Raw genomic sequence first — 16,305 nt, 5'->3', positions numbered from 1 at the left:
CGTTTCGCGCCTCCTGGTGTTGTCTGCGCCACGGAGTCGGCACAGGTGTCCTTCCCACCCAGCCCTTCCACCACGCCCGAGCCGGGCCTCAGGGCACGCGGAGCTGGTGGGTGAGCTCGGGGCCTGAGGGGACCGGGCGCGCGTTATATTTGGCGCTGGCAGCAGCGCGTGTGCCTGGGCGAGTTTTCCTTCCGCAGGTGCCAGCAGCCAGGGCGCCTCCGCCCAAGCTGACTCCTCTCTCTCCCTCTCCGACCCCGGCAGGGCCCAGAGGTGATTCTGCCTGCACGCTGTCCTCCTTCCTGGAGGCGAGCTCTTCGCAGGCGCCACATCTTGAACAAAAAGAGAAAGAAAAAAAGAAAAAAAGAGCAGAAGATGAGGCCAGGGAAGGGGGGCCTTAGCGGCGTTGGGGGTAACCTCGGCCGCCGGAGGGCGCGCTATGACAGCGACGGGGTTACCAATGGAGACTACAGCCTCGCAGTGTCCAGGGAAGAACCCCTGGCCAGTCCTGCCAGGGTACATCCAGGCTTGGCGCTCGCGCGGACCTGGCCGCCTGTCTGGTCCTCAGGGATAGTAAGCAACAAGCAGGGCGGGCTGCACCGCCAGAGCAGCAGCATCAGGGTAGGTAGGAGACCCACGCCCCTCCTTGGACAGATTGTTCTGCCCACCCCACCTCTGCCCTGGGAAAGCAGTGGCAGAAGGAGGGAATGCAAAGTGAGCCCATTGGGTAGGGGAAGGGAGGGTTCAGGGATGTATGGAGAGCTGAAGCAGGGATTGGAAAGCCTATAGCATTGGGAAAGAATGGAGAGGTGATCTGGAGTGTACATGAGAGCTGTGCTCTGACATCCCCAGAGCAACTTGGGGCTGTCACACCTCTCCAGATTGACTTGGAATTAAATGGCCTGTACCTGCCAGGGCAGGACAGAATTTTCAGAGGCAGCTTAGCCTGGTGCACACTCCTTGTAATGTTTCTAATGTATGTTAAAGGGCAGGGATCATGGGAAAATATTTTCTTAAAACCTCAGGCAATGAATGTATTATTTAATAGATTTCTTCTGATCTACTTTGTAATTGGTTGCCCCTTGCAAGAAATTGTATTTGGAGGATGTAAAATACCCTCCTTCAATTACTTGGAGAAAGGGAACATAAACAGAGATTTCCTCTTTTTTAGCCTCCAAAGCTCTGAGAGATTACAGTTCTGCATAATTTAATTCTTTCCTACCTGCTATGAGCAGGCCTCCAGATCTGCAAGTTCCTTTGGAATGGTTTTGCTTGTCTTTGTTTATTTTCCATGGTGCTGATTAAAAAGCCATGAATTGCTTTGTGAATTTTAAATTTCAAGAGGTGACAACCAGAGTTTATTGTGGTTTCCTTCAAACATTGCAGTGTATTTGCAGCATAAAAAACTACTTCTTGTGACAAGAACAGGAAAAAGAAAGTTGATGAGCTAAGAAAAGTAGAGCCTTGAGCCAGATCAACCATTTGGCTTCCTCAAATATGGAGCAAGCATGGAATGTGGCTTTTTCAGAATCGAGGGGGTTTTTAGGATAGGGCAGTGAATGCTGTCTGGTGCTAACCCGTCCCTTTTGTGGCTGACAACCCTTAGGAGACAGGTCAGAATGTGCCAACAGCACAGAGTTGGCACTGGTGGTATTTGAACTCAGAAGTGCTCAGGAACTGTGAAACTTTCTCTGTTATCACCCTGGATCCATCTAGTGAAATAGACCACTGTGATGCTGTGTAAGAGGCCATTGTGAGGGCTGGAGAGATGGCTCAGTGGGTAAGAGCACCAAGTGTTCTTCCAGAGGTCAAATCCCAGCAACCACATGGTGGCTCACAACCATCTGTAAGGAGTACTGTTGCCCTCTTCTGGTGTGTCTGAAGACAGCTGCATTGTCTCACATATAAATAAATAAATCTTACAAAAGATTGTCATCTACTGCAGTTTCTATGTGGACAGGGCACAGTTAAAGGGATTAAAGATCAAGTACATTGCCTGTCTTTAAAGATCAAGTGTATCACCTAACTTTTAAACCAAGAAATATAGTGTCTTTTTTGCTGCTTGTGTAGCTTTTAGTGATGTATCTTTTCTCCTAGTACGTCCTTTGTGTCCATAATAGTTGTTTTCAAGTATATATGATTATCGCTCCTATTTGCAGCGCTATTCAATATTTTCATTGGTTAAATATTTGTGGTGAATTTACATTGTGATATCAGTAAAATGCTATGTGAAAATTTTAGAGAATATACCGGTTTGGGTAATTTTAATAACCTTTGCCCTCAAGTGGTGGCCTGTTTTCACATTGAAAAGACTGGAATTCATTACCATCCATAGCAGGATTGATAGGGAAGCCTAATGGACAGCAACAGTGTTGTTCCCTTTGACAGTTGTGGGAGCCAAGAAAGAAGTGTGACTTGCTTTTTGTGATTTACCAAATCAAGACTCAGTAGCATTACTATAGAAGCCCATGGAAAAAATTATGAAGTTCTCAGAAATCACCAGTTGAAGAAATGGTGGTTTTGCTTATATTGAATTCTGAGTTTCAAAGTTATGTTTCATTTTTCTTTATTCCTTAATGAGGCTTTTTATTAAGTATTTTATTCACCATAACACACTTAGATGCACAGTGCTAGGATCGTAGTAGGTGCTCATTAAATCACTGACCATTGGGGAGGAGGTGTGATAAGAAAGTATGTATTTTCTGTAAGTTCTGTTAGTTTTGGGAACAGGTGGTTTTAGGTTTACCATCATAGTTTGGTATCTTGTCCCACATAACACAACTTGACAGAACCCCCTTTCTGGTCATTATGTTCAACTTATTTTTCTCTTAATCATTCTTGAAAATCATGGAAGTAGTGTGGAAAATTGATTGTACTTGCAGTATAGCAACAAAGCCCAGTCTAGATAGGAAGCAGTTATGTTTCTCCATGAGCTGATGTCTTAAAACATCTAGATTTTAGGAATTTGGTGTTGTGTTTTCTAAACATACATCTTACAGCATACAGATAACATCGTGAGAGAATATAGGAATCTTTTGATTTAGCACCAAATTCCCTAAAGCAATGACTACTGCACAGCTCTCTTGGCCATATGAATAGCCGAAATTATATTTCACTCTTTTAAAGAAATAATGAAAGCACTTAAGGTTAAAGAGGAGCCCATGGGAAAAGTTTGCTGTGGTGTTTCTCTTTGGTTTCTTGTGCTCTTTCTAGAGAATGACTTTAAGAAGTCAGGGCGACTGGTCAGGTGGTCAGTGTGGTCAGGCAGTCATGAGCAGATGGTTAAGCGATATGCTAGGGCCCCATAGGCCAGTGAGCCCAACTGAGATGCAGAGTCTAGCCAGTGAGCCTAACTGAATAGCAGAGGCTAGACAGTGAACCTGACTGAAGAGCAGAGGCTAGCCAGTGAGCCTGACTGAAGAGCAGAGGCTAGCCAGTGAGCCTGACTGAAGAACAGAGGCTAGCCAGTGAGCCCAGCTGAAAAGCAGAGTCTAGGCAGTGAGCCAGGCTGAAGAGCACAGGCTAGCCAGTGAGTCTGACTGAAGAGCAGAGGATAGCCAGTGAGCCAGGCTGAAGAGCAGAGGCTAGCCAGTGAGCCTGACTGAAGAGCACAGGCTAGTCTGTGAGCCTAACTGAAGAGCAGAGGCTAGCCATTGAGCCTGACTGAAGAGCAGAGGCTAGCCAGGGAACCTGACTGAAGAGCACAGAGTAGACAGTGAGCCTGACTGAAGAGCAGAGGATAGCCAGTGAGACTGACTGAAGAGCAGAGGCTACCCAGTGAGGCTGACTGAAGAACAGAGGCTAGCCAGTGAGCCTGAGAGAGCAGAGGCTAGTCAGTGAGCCAGGCTGAAGAGCACAGGCTAGCCAGTGAGCCAGGCTGAACAGCAGAGGCTATCCAGTGAGCCTGACTGAAGAGCACAGGCTAGCCAGTGAGCCAGGCTGAAGAGCAGAGGCTAGCCAGTGAGTCTGACTGAAGAGCAGAGGCTAGCCAGTGAGCCAGGCTGAAGAGCACAGGGTAGACAGTGAGCCTGACTGAAGAGCAGAGGCTAGCCAGTGAGACTGACTGAAGAGCAGAGGCTGCCCAGTGATGCTGACTGAAGAACAGAGGCTAGCTAGTGAGCCTGAGAGAGCAGAGGCTAGTCAGTGAGCCAGGCTGAAGAGCAGAGGCTAGCCAGTGAGCCAGGCTGAACAGCAGAGGCTAGCCAGTGAGCCTGACTGAAGAGCACAGGCTAGCCAGTGAGCCAGGCTGAAGAGCAGAGGCTAGCCAGTGAGCCTGACTGAAGAGCAGAGGCTAGCCAGTGAGTCTGACTGAAGAGCAGAGGCTAGCCAGTGAGCCTGACTGAAGAGCACAGGCTAGCCAATGAGCCTGACTGAAGAGCACAGGCTAGCCAGTGAGCGAGGCTGAAGGCTGAAGAGCAGTGATTTTAACCTTTATTTATAAGTTCTTCAGTTTTCCTAAAAGACAAAAGTTTGCCTCCATAAACTTTGACTTATAAGGTTCTCCTTGCTCTCTTCTTCTTATCTCCTTTCCTCTTGCTCTTATGACACAATAATTTCCTTACTCTCAATGCCTTACTCTCAACGCTATGCCTTTACTTCTAAGTTCTTCTTGAGTTCTGTTCTCTTCAGTTCAGTTCTGTCTAAAAAGCTTTCTCTCTCTTTGTCCTCAGCATTTGTATATCTTTCTGAACACAGCATCACATGGTGAAAAGTTCACCACAAGTTTGCACAGGAATTCAAATCATAAGTTGGATAATCAGTTTACGACAGAGAATGTTTACATGCATATCCATGAAGAGTAATCATCAGGATAAACCGTCACCATCTGTCACTGGCTCTGCATGTTCATGGAGAGTTAAAAGCTGTAATTTTTATGAGAAAAGAATAAGTGAAATTGCCTATAGGCAAATCTAGTCAATTATTTACGTTCAGTCCTTGCACCTATAGTAAATCATTAGTTCTCTTTTTATGAACTTTGGTTAATTGGTTTATACCCTCTTAGCATGGGTTCTAATTTGTAGATGCCTGCTTCGTATTGCAGAAGCAATTCACTCATGAAACTTTAAGAAGGAAGAGTTCTCAATGCAATTTTGATTACCAGAGAAAACATAATAGCTGTCCCATTATAAAGGAGCTTAAAATTACTAATCTAATTTTAGGAATTCTTATAGAACCATCATAAGAATTAAGAAATCATCTATTTGTCTGTACATAATCACGCCAAGACAATACATCTTCGTTGCTCTGTGGTGATCTGCTCAAAAGACTGGGGTAAAGAGCATGACAAATACAGAGGCAGATACTTGCAGCCAACCATTCAGCTGAGAGCAGGGTCCCCAATGGAGGAGAAAGAGAAAGAATTGAGGGAGCTGAAGGGGTTTACAGCCCCATAAGAACAACACTAAGAAACACCCAGAGCTCCCAGGACAGAAACCACCATCCAAAGAGTACACATGGACGGACCCATGGCTATAGCTGCATATGTAGAAGAGGATGGCCTTCTTGGGCACAAATGGGAGGAGAAGCCCTTGGTCTTGTCAAGGCTTGATGCCCCAGTGTAGGGGAAACCAGAACAGGGAGGCAGATAGGCCTGGGTGTTTGGGTGGGTGTGGTAACACCCTCACAGTAGAAGGGGGAGGGTGTTTTATAAGGGGTTTTGTGGAAACCAGGAAAATGGATAACGTTTGAAATGTAACAAAAGCCCTCTCTGGGGAAGGGACAGCTGATAAGCTGCTCTGAGCCCCTACTTCCCTGCTGCCTCCCTTTGATCATGACTGTGGTGCATGGTGTCAGCCTGGGACTCTCCATGGGCTGCTGCTGGCACTGGTCCTGGCGTTCATGGCCAAGAGCATGATGAGCAAGGAGCACATGGTTTGTCCTGATTCAGAGCAGAGCGAATGGCCACCAGAGAATAAGTACAGCTTCCTGTACCATCATGAGGTCTTCCTGGGCAAGGAGGACTCCAAGACCTTTGATAGCTAATCCTGAACGAGAGCAGGAGAGGCTGGGGAAAATTGTTGATCCAATCGACAGTGATGAAGGCGGCCTTGTTACTACTGAGGACCTGAAAGTTTGGATCAAACAGGTACAGAAAAGATACATCAACCAAAATGTGGCTAAACTCTGGTAGGATTATGATAGGGACATAGATGAAAAATCTCCTGGGAAGAATACAAGCAGGCTACCTATGGCTACTACCTGGGAAACCTTGCTGAATTCCAAGATAGCTCTGATCATCACAAGTTTAAAAAGTTGCCTCCACGAGATGAGAGGAGGTTTAAGGCCTTGAGGGTGACCTGACAGCTACTCAGGACTGGTTCATTGCTTTTCTGCACTAAGAGGATTTAGAACATATGAAGGAGATTGTAGTTCTGGAAACGCTGGAGAATATCGACAAGAACAGGGATGGTTTTGTGGACCAGGATGAGTACATTGTGGACATCTTTTTCTCACGAGGACAATTGCCCTGAGACCGACTGGGTTTTGTCTGGGGAGCAGTTCAATGATTTCCCAGATCTGAACAAGGATGGGAAAAAGGATTAGGATGAGATTCACCACTGGATCCTCCCTCAGGACTATGACCATGCACAGGCTGAGGCCCAGCATCTGGTGTATGAGTCAGATAAGAACAAGGATGAGATGCTGACCAAGGAGGAGATTCTAGACAACTGGACCATGTTTGTGGGAAGCCATGCCACCAATTACAGGGAAGATCTTACCAAAAATCATGATGATCTTTGAAAGAAACTCATCCTCATGTGGCCAACAGTCACATGCTTTCTACGGATATTCTGGTTGATTTCTATATTTGTCAAGTATATAGCAGTTGTGTCCCTAAACAATAAGAAACCTTTCTAAAGCTCAAAAAATCATACATTGCACCACAAACAATAATAGTAGGAGATTTAAACACGCCACTTTCATCAATGGACAGATCAGGGAAACAGAAATTAAACAGAGACACAGAAAGACTAACAGGTTATGAAACAAATGGATTTAACATATATTTATAGAACACACCACCCTAAAACCAAAGGATATACCTTCTTATCAGCATCTCATGGTACCTTCTCCAAAATTGACCATATAATCGGTCACAAAACAAGCCTCAACAGGTACAGGAAGATAGAAATAATCCCATGCCTCGTATCAAAAAACCACGGACTAAGGCTGCTGATCAATAACAACAAAAAGCCCACATATACATGGAAGTTGAAGTCAATGACAACTTGGTCATTGGAGACATAAGAAAGAAATTAAAGACTTCTTAGAATTTAATGAAAATGAAGATACAACATACCCAAACTTATGGGACACACTAAAAGCAGCGCTAAGAGGAAAACGCCTAGCTCTGTATGCCTGCAAAAAGAAACAAAAGAGAGCATATGTCAGCAGCTTGACAGCACACCTAAAAGCTCTAGAAAAAATTAAATAAACCCTAGATGAGTAGAAGGCAGGAAATAATCAAATTCAGGGCTGAAATCAAACAAGAAGAAACAAAACCGAGCATCAAAAGAATCAGCAAACCCAGGAGCTGGTTCTTTGAGAAAATCAACAAGATACATAAACGCTTAGCCATATTAACCAGAGGTCACAGAGAGTGTATCCAAATTAATAAAATCAGAAATAAAAGGGAGACATAACAACAAAATCTGAAGAAATTAAAAAGATCATCAGATCCTACTACAAAAACACATATTCAAGAAAACTGGAAAATGTGGAGGAAATGGACAATTTTCTATACATATACCAGGTACCACAGTTAAATCAGGAACAAATAAACCATCGAAACAACCCCATACTCATAAAGACATAGAAACTGCTATTAAACATCTCCCATCCAAAAAGAGCCCAGGACCAGATGGATTTAGTGCAGAATTCTATCAGACCTTCATAGAAGACTTCATACCAATACTGTCCAAACTATTCCGCAAAATAGAAACAGACAGAGCACTACCAAACTCCTTCTATGAAGCCACAATTACTCTTATACCTAAACCACACAAATATACAACAAAGATAGAGAAATTCAGACCTATTTTATTTATGAATATTGATCAAAAATGCTCAATAAAATTCTTGCAAACTGAATCCAAGAATACATCCAAACAATCATCCATCATGGTCAAGTAGGCCTCATGGCAAGGATGCAGGGATGGTTTAATATACGGAAGTCCATCAACGAAATTCATCATATAAACAAAGTCAAAACCACATGATCATTTCATTAGATGTTGAGAAATCATTTGACAAAATTCATTACCCTTTCATTAATAAAGTCCTGGAAAGATCAGGAATTGAAGGCCTGAATCTAAATATGGGAAAATGCAAAATACATCAAACCTGTACCTAACATCAAACTAAACTTAGAATATTGAAGGAATCCCACTAAAATCAGGGACTAGACAAGGCTGCCCACTCTTTCCCTACTTAAGTACAATATGGTACTTAACGTCCTAGCCATAGCAATCAAACAATGAAAGTAGGTCAAAGGGAAAATTTTGGAAGGAATGAAGTCAAAACACTAATATTTGAAGATGATATGATAGTCTACTTAAGCAACACCAAAATTCTACCAGAGAACTACTTAACCTGATCAACAACTTCAGCAAACTATCCGAGTATAAAATTAACCCAAACAATTCAGTAGTCTTCCTCTACTCAAAGGGTAAACAGGCTGAGAAAGAAATTAAGGAAATGACACCCTTCACAATAGTCCCAAATAATATAAAATAACTTGCTGTTACTTGAACCAAGCAAGTAAAAAATCTGTATGACAAGAACTTCAAATCTCTGAAGAAATTGAAGAAGGTCTCAGAAGATTGAAAGATATCCCATGCTCATAGATTGGCAGGATGAATATGGTAAAAAATGATCATTTTGTCAAAGGCAATCTACAGATTCAATGCCATCACCAACAATATTCCTACTCAATTCTTTATAAAGGTAGAAAGTGCAATTTGCCGTCATTTGGTATAACATAAAACCCAGGATAGCAAAACTATACTCAACAATAAAAGACCTTCTGGGGGAATCACCATCTCTGACCTCAAGCAGTATTACAGAGCAATAGTTTGTATGGTATTGGCATACAGACAGGCAGATCAGGGGAACATAATTGAAGACACAGAAAAGAACCCACACACCTATGGTCATTTGATCTTTGACAAAGGAGTTAAAACATCCAATGGAAGAAAGATAGTATTTTTAACAAATGGTGCTTATTCAACTGGAGGTCAACATGTAGAAGAATGCAAGTTGACCCATTCTTATTACCCTGTACAAAGCTTAAGTCCAAGTGGATCAAGGACCTCCACATCAATCCAGATACACTAAAAGTAATGGATAAAAAGTAGGGAAGAGTCTTGAAGACATGAGCACTAAGGAAAATTTCCTGAACAAAATACCAATGGCTTATGCTTTAAGATCAAGAATCGACAAATGGGACCTCATAAAACTGAAAAGCTTCTGTAAGGCAAAGGACAGTGTCATTAGGACAAAAAGGCAACCCACAGATTGGGAAAATATCTTTACCAATCCTGCATCTGATGGAGGGCTTATATCCAAAGTATACACAACACACAATAAGTTAGAGTACAGAGAGGCAAACATCCCTGTTAATAAATGGGGTTCGGAGCTAAAGAAAACATTCTCAGCTGAGGAATATAGAATAGCTGAAAAGCACCTAAAGAAATGCTCAATATCCTTAGTCATCAGGGAAATGCAAATCAAAACAACCCTAAGAATCCACCTCACACCAGTCAGGATGTCTAAGATCAAAAAATCAGGTGACAACAGATGCTGGCGAGGATGTGGAGAAAGAGGAACACTCACCCATTGTTGCTGGGATTGCAAACTGGTACAAGAACTCTGGAAATCAGTCTGAACGTTCCTGGAAAATTGGACATTGAACTACCTGAGCACACAGCTATACCTGTCCTGGGCATATACTCAAAAGATGCTCCAACATACAACAACACATATGATCCACTATGTTCATAGCAGCCTTATTCATAATAGCCAGAAGCTGGAATGAACCCAGATGCCCTTCAACAGAGGAATTTATTCGAAAAATGTGGTACATCTACACAATGGAGTACCGCTCAGTTATCAAAAACAATGACTACGTTCAATTCATAGGCAAATGGAAAGAACTAGAAAATATCCACAGTGAGGTAATCCAATCACAGAAAAACACACTTGGTATGCACTTGGGAGCGATGGCCTTGAAGCCCTCCATTATTGATGTTATTATTATGGTGAGCATTAAGTATGACTGGGTTCATGGAAAATCCCCAGCCAGCTGCAGAAGACTAATACAAATGTGGTGGTCAAGATGAATAATCATATGATAACGTGTGACGTTAAGATACCCAATGTCATGACCTGTAACCTTTCTGAAAAACCAACATCCTGCTTACTAATAGATATGACAAACCTGTGACCTTTCTGACAACCTGTCAACATCAGCCGATTCCCTGACTACATGAATATTGTGTCCTTGGCGTGGGTAAATGTTTCTTACTTCTCTCCTCTCTCTGTTACCCTTTTTATGGGACAAATTCAGCCTTGGGAAAAAATAAAATTGTCGCCTTGACCAGACTCTTGTCTTGGAGTCCTTCTTCGCGTCTCTTGTCCCCCATTCTCTTCCAGATTCTCAGCACCCCTCATTGACAGTATGCACTCATTGATAAGTGGATATTGACCAAAACCTCGAATTACCCAAGATGCAATCTACAGATCTCAGGAAACTCAAGAAGGATGACCAAAGTGCAGATGCTCCCACTCCTTCTTAAAAAGGGGAACAAAAATTACCATAGCAGGGGATATGGAGGCCAAATCTAAAGCAGAGACTGAAGGAACAGCCATTCAGACTCTGCCCCACATGTGGCCCATATATATACAGCCACCAAAACTAGGTAAGATTGATTATGCTAAAAAGTGCTTACTGCAAGGGACAGAATATGCATCTCCCCTGAGAGACACATCCAGGGCATGTCAAATAAAGAGGTCAGTGCTGGCATTAAACTACTGAACTGAGAACAGGACGCCCTTTATGGGAATTAGAAGAAGGATTCAAAGAGCTGAAGGGCTTGCAACCCCATAAGAACAGCAATGCCAACCAAATAAACCACTAGCAAAAGACTATACGTGGACTGACCCAGGGGTCCAACTGCATATGTAGGAGAGAATATCTTTGTTGGGGCACCTGTGGAAGGGGAAGCCCTTGTTCTTAACAAGGTTGGACCCTGAGTGCAGGGAAATGTCCGGGAAGGGGTTTCTAAGGGGCATGGATTGGGGGACCATAGATATGGGAGAGGGCACGGCAGGGGGCTTATGGACCAAAAGCTGGGAAAGGGAATAACGTTTGAATAAAACATATATATCTATTTAAAAAACTGAAATTTGAAAAAATGATACTAATACCAAAAAATAATCAAAAAATTGTGAATAAGAAAGATATTTTAGGTTTTGGAAAAAGATGAATGCCAGGTATTTGAAAAACTGTATGACCATGGTAAACACTTTAATATAATTGAGAAATTTTTTACATGTTAATGAACTGCATCTTTTTTTTAAAATAGTGAATGGAAATCCAGTCTTTTCCTGGCTGTGAGTCTAGGTATCCACATGTAGTGGAATTTATTATTTGTTGAGTCCTGAACCTTTGAGACTGCTTCTAACACAGCTTATGCCAAGGAAACTAGGCCAGGGTGATATCTAAGCCATTGACCAAACTATCTGGACTAACAATCACAGGTGAAATTACACCTTGTAAATGGGAGGAGAGGAATAAAAGATACCTTTAAGGATTTAAAAAAGATGAAATGTACCCAAAAAAATCCAATAAAAAAGTTTAAAATAAAAATAACTTAGGAAATACAAAATACTGGGTACGATTCCACAATCATGATGTGTTTCTTCTTTGATAGCTTACAGGTTAATTTACTTCTCTATAACTGTTTTCTTATTTCAAAGTAAGAAATGGCATCATCTGTGGAGTTATGGTGAGAACAAAAGCTTTGCCGAACTTGAATGATCGATCCCTCCGGAGCATGTGCTTAACATTCTAAGCACAAGGGAATTTCCTGAGGGGATTAAAAAACAAAATCCAAACATAAAACAGGAACAACAACGATGTTAAAACATTCTGCACTCTGGGTATGAAGGCATGTTGCAACTTTAATCAGCTTTATAGGTATTTCTAATAAACACACAAAGAAACAAAAATCCTATCACAGTCCTAGCAGTTGCATCCAACAAAGAGAGAGCTGTGAGGTAGTGTGTGCTGCTTCTTTCCCCAGATACCCCTGGGCCTCAGGCCTGCATCCAGTGAGCTGGACCAAGAGCAGCCAGGTTGAAATTCCTGCTGCCATGGCAGGATTCTGCAGGAACATTTCCCTTTGACAACAAGGAACCTGTGTGGAGGAGACCTCTTGGTGAGTCCTCAAGGACTCTACATGTCCTATTCTACAGGGAGAAGCCCTGCCAGGTCTTTGGCAAGGCCAGCCAGTTGTATGAGGAAGTCTCTGGTCCTGTGGCAGAGGGCGAGGAATGGCAGAAAGAATGGCAGCTCCACTGAGAGCAAAGGCTACCCCTTCTAGGCCTATGACCTCCTAATTAATTTATCTTTTCACCCCATGCCCTGTTCACATTTTCTTGCTATCATACCACTGTGATCTTGATGAGCAGCTGGGCTCTTGTTTTCTCAATCAGTTCTTTGTTGTCACAGTCGTTTTTAACTTACTTCAGCCCATGAGACTTATTCATACCTTCTGTATGCAGTAGGACCCTTGGTGGGCCTGTCATCTCAAAAATAGAAGGTTCGGTAATCCACAAGATTGGACTCCAGTTTACCGCAGGCCAGGAAAGAAGTCAACCACCATTAGTAAAAGAGCAAGGGAAAAATTACATAGGAAAAACAAGTGCCTTAATTAGAAGAAAAGATCCTCAACTTCTAAGGCCCGCACATCTGCACCCCTCTCTTCTGAGCTTTGTATAGTGATGTTGTGTAACTCCAGATGGTAGTAAAAGGCAGAGTTCTTCCCAGAAAGGTGAGTCATGATTTTTACTCTTACATCTCTGAGGTGGGGTGGCATTATAGCACACATTCATGTTGAATTATTATAACACCTATGATAAGAAGACAGAATCCATATACCACAATGCCAAATAGACTCCCTCCTGAACGTACGGACCCTTTAAAATTGAGGTTCAACCTGAACTCAGGCCATTCCACTCCCTTTCCATCCTCCTGATTCTTATGTTTGCTACATGTAAAAGATCATGGTGTAGTCCCCAATATTCTCATGCCTAGACTTGTCTATTCACGAAGAATGATATTGGAGAAGTGATGGCTATATAGTTACAATGTAGTAACACAAGGTCCAGGTTGACATTTGCTCACTGATGTCCAATTTAATTGTCTTGTTATATTTGAGAAAGGGAGGATGTCCTACAAAATATATAAAACAGACAGAAATTTATTATTTTATATATGCCCTGTAGTTGATCCCTATGTTCCCAAGTAAAAGGAGTTTTTATTGCAAAAAAATAGGATTATACACCATTGATTTTGTGAAATACATGGATATGTAAATGGAAACAATGTCGGATTTCAAGGACTGCACAGTAGGCAAATATTTCCAGGTTTTATACACTCAAAGGTATAGAAGAAATATATTGGCCTCCAGAAAAAGGGAAAAGCTTAGGAATGGAAATGTGTGTCACATGCATTGTCTCAAGTAGTTGATTTACTTTTAAGAAAAATCTCCCTCCTCCTTGGTCCCTAGAGATTTGGGTGCTAAGAAAAATCTGTTCTCCAATTCAGGGTTGTAAGCAACCCTCCCCAGCAAAAGCATTGTTGACTTCTAATGAAGCAGAGAGAAATATCTAGCTTTGAAATAGAGGTTGCCAAATGGTATTCCCAGCGACACATGAGAGACTGGAGGAACGGGTCTCCACAGAAATTCATCAGTGTGGGGAGAGCTGGTTAGTAGGTAGGCCATAGAATTTTCCAGTGACATCACCAGTAAGCCGTTCACTGGACACTCTATTGTATCTAAGAGATCCCTAGAATCTTCTGTGATGTCACCAGTGTTGTGGTGACACCAACTGCCTTTGGGATATTCCTTCAGTTCCCTTTGGGTTCACAAGCAGGCATGTTTCGCCAGCTGCTCAGGCTATTTCGGAAGGAAAGTGTTGATCAAGGAGAGACCGCACCAGGTCAGAGAGAAGCTGACCCCCTCTCTAGTGACACAGGAAGGAGGAAATCATTCTGGGGAAGGCTTGGTGAGTCGTGGGCAGAGTTGGGGAACATCCTCAAGGAGGTAGGTTTGAGATGTGCCTTCTAAGACTAGGCCTTACAAGCAGGAGCCTTGGGATTTTTCAAAGGCAAACCAAGAGTCAGGAGTTCCTGATCTTTAATTTGAGAGAAAGCCATAAAGTGGTAAGACTTCAGTGTCTTTTCTTGAAGCTTTTTAACTGTGAGTGTCAATGATTGGCAGGAGGAAGCACTGTGGGATTAACAATGTGACCATCCACATTTGGGAGTTGAAGCACTTCATCCTCTAGATTACTGTAGGTTACAGAAGTGTCTGATGGCGAGAACAAGGAAGGATGCACCCCTAGTCATGAATTGAGTTCTCAGACACTTTGGGCTGGACCACACTTGGTTAGAGCTTGATGGTGCTAAGCATTATGAAGTCATTATGAACTCCAGGATTATCTGCTACACATCTGATATGAGATAACAATGTTGCAGATGTTTATGTCTCAGTCAGATTATAACTTTCAGTGCCGGGGGTTGTGTAATAGTGAGTGTGGCACGTGTATGGCATTAGAGGTTGGGAAGAGGGACATAGCTTAAGAATCAACCTTTAAGAAAGCTTTTCTGCTCTTTCAGGGATTCACCCAGTCTCTACCATTTCCCCTTCCTCAACCTCCTTTTCCGATTCAGAATGATCTATTCTCCCCATTGGTTCAAATATGCAAATTCACTTGGGTTTATCTGTCCACAGGTTTTGGTAGGAAGGCATCATCCCAAAATGTCATCAGTCAGCAAGAGGAGTGTCTAAAGGAACTGGAGGAACTCAAATTTGAAATCCAGAAGTGTCAATTCGAGAGGGATGAACTTTATCAAATCCTGGATCTTTATATCTATGATGAGTGGGACCACAGGTAGTCATTATGCCCAGTAACCTGTTCACTGTCTTGCGCTCTCTCTCTGCTACCTCAAGATTTACTCATAGCACGAGAAAGTTTCACCTCTCATCCTGGATTTTAAGGAGCTTTGGCAGGCATTTGCTTGTGAGATAAGCTAGGTGCTGTGTGTTTAGGGTCAACCTCTTTTGTACTTGACCCCGAGCCTCTTGGATTAGCATTGGTTCTGTCATCAGCTGGAAGGACCTGGTCACACTTGCTGCAACTGTGTGTGTGAATGAAATGCCTGCACGTCATCACTCTTTCCTCTGGATTTGTTCATTATACACTGATTCTATGGCACCTCCATGGATGTAGTTGGCATTCTAAATGTGTTTGGATATGGGTTGCTATGTATGTATGTGGAAGTATATGTGGTGTTTTACTCAGGATCAGGACGTCTGGGACCTTTGATGGGGTCTGAGGATTTGTTTGATCAACACTTTGCAGGTCATGATAGTGATGAGTACGTGCAGGTCCACATTGATCAAAAGAGCACTTTGCTCCTTCTGTATACGTTGGTGGCACCCAGGACTCTCCCGAGGGGAGGAGGTGCTATAAATCCTCTTCCCTGTCAAACTTAGTTATGCCCTCTGGGAATTCATGTAATGATAGAAACCAAGGATTGTTTATACCTGCTTTCAAAACAAGAGAAATGTCATCACAGCTTTCTCTTGGGCCCAAAGCTGTGGCACAGACTGGAGGAATCTTCTTCCTGAACTAGTCAATTCCATCATGCTCACCTGGCCAGCTCGTGAAGGTCAGGTCCCTCCAATTGGTACCGTGGCTCTGTTGTCCTGTGCCCAGGATAATAAACTTAACCAGTACAAATACTTTGAAGGAGCAAGTATGTGGTACATACTGAGTTTAAGTAATAGAACAGTCTGATTTTACCTAATTTGTTTCACCTGCTTTAATCTTTAGTTTTTTATTTTTTTAACTATCCAGGGATTGTTTATTGTGACCTAGAAATGGTCACTGTTGTCTTGACCGTTGTTATTCCCAAACAGGCAGCTCTCAGGCTCTGCCCCCTCCTATATAGTGAGTCTTTGCAGAACCATATCTCTCAGGATTCCAAGGAGTCCTTATTTCAAAACAAATGTTTGT

The 16,305-nt window shown here is 42.7% G+C and overlaps 1 pseudogene; it reads left to right on the top strand.

The window, feature by feature from the left end:
• Nucleotides 1-372: 372 nt before the first annotated feature.
• LOC134480446 (reticulocalbin-1-like) lies at nt 373-6,786 on the top strand (annotated as a pseudogene).
• Nucleotides 6,787-16,305: the final 9,519 nt, after the last annotated feature.

The sequence above is a fragment of the Rattus norvegicus genome, chromosome 9 (genome assembly GCF_036323735.1).
Source record: "Rattus norvegicus strain BN/NHsdMcwi chromosome 9, GRCr8, whole genome shotgun sequence".
Lineage (NCBI taxonomy): Eukaryota > Metazoa > Chordata > Mammalia > Rodentia > Muridae > Rattus > Rattus norvegicus.
This window is presented reverse-complemented; position numbering and strand designations above follow the sequence as displayed.